The following is a 429-nucleotide window of genomic DNA, read 5'->3' as shown; positions in this document are numbered from 1 at the left end:
TTTCATATGCTACCAATATTCTATTTCAACACAGCTTCCTGATACACCGTAACCTTAACACACAATGCCCAATAACCTCATAACAAGGACCCTACAATACCCTTCACATACCATACCTGATATTCAGATATCAAAGGCCATAAACTAAGACCTGGCACCCACACACCCTACAATCCACACTCAATACACAACAGCCAAACCAAACATTCTACACCAAAACATCTTACACCCAAAGCACCCTACCAGCCAATACCCAAAACACACTAACATCCTAGACTATATCAAAAATGTCTACACCTGAAACACCTTCCCTGCCCATAACTAAAACATGCAAACAACTTATACCCAAAATGTCCTACACACCCAAAACACCTTACTTCTCCATACCCAAAACATGCAACCTATGCCTAAAATGTCTTACAACTAAAT

General features: G+C 39.9%; 1 protein-coding gene across 2 annotated transcripts in view; it reads right to left on the bottom strand.

The window, feature by feature from the left end:
- LOC119581949 overlaps positions 1-429 on the bottom strand; it is a 23,796-nt gene that overhangs the window by 13,510 nt on the left and 9,857 nt on the right. The window lies entirely within an intron of this gene.

Source organism: Penaeus monodon, chromosome 15 (assembly GCF_015228065.2).
Source record: "Penaeus monodon isolate SGIC_2016 chromosome 15, NSTDA_Pmon_1, whole genome shotgun sequence".
NCBI classification, from domain to species: domain Eukaryota; kingdom Metazoa; phylum Arthropoda; class Malacostraca; order Decapoda; family Penaeidae; genus Penaeus; species Penaeus monodon.
This window is presented reverse-complemented; position numbering and strand designations above follow the sequence as displayed.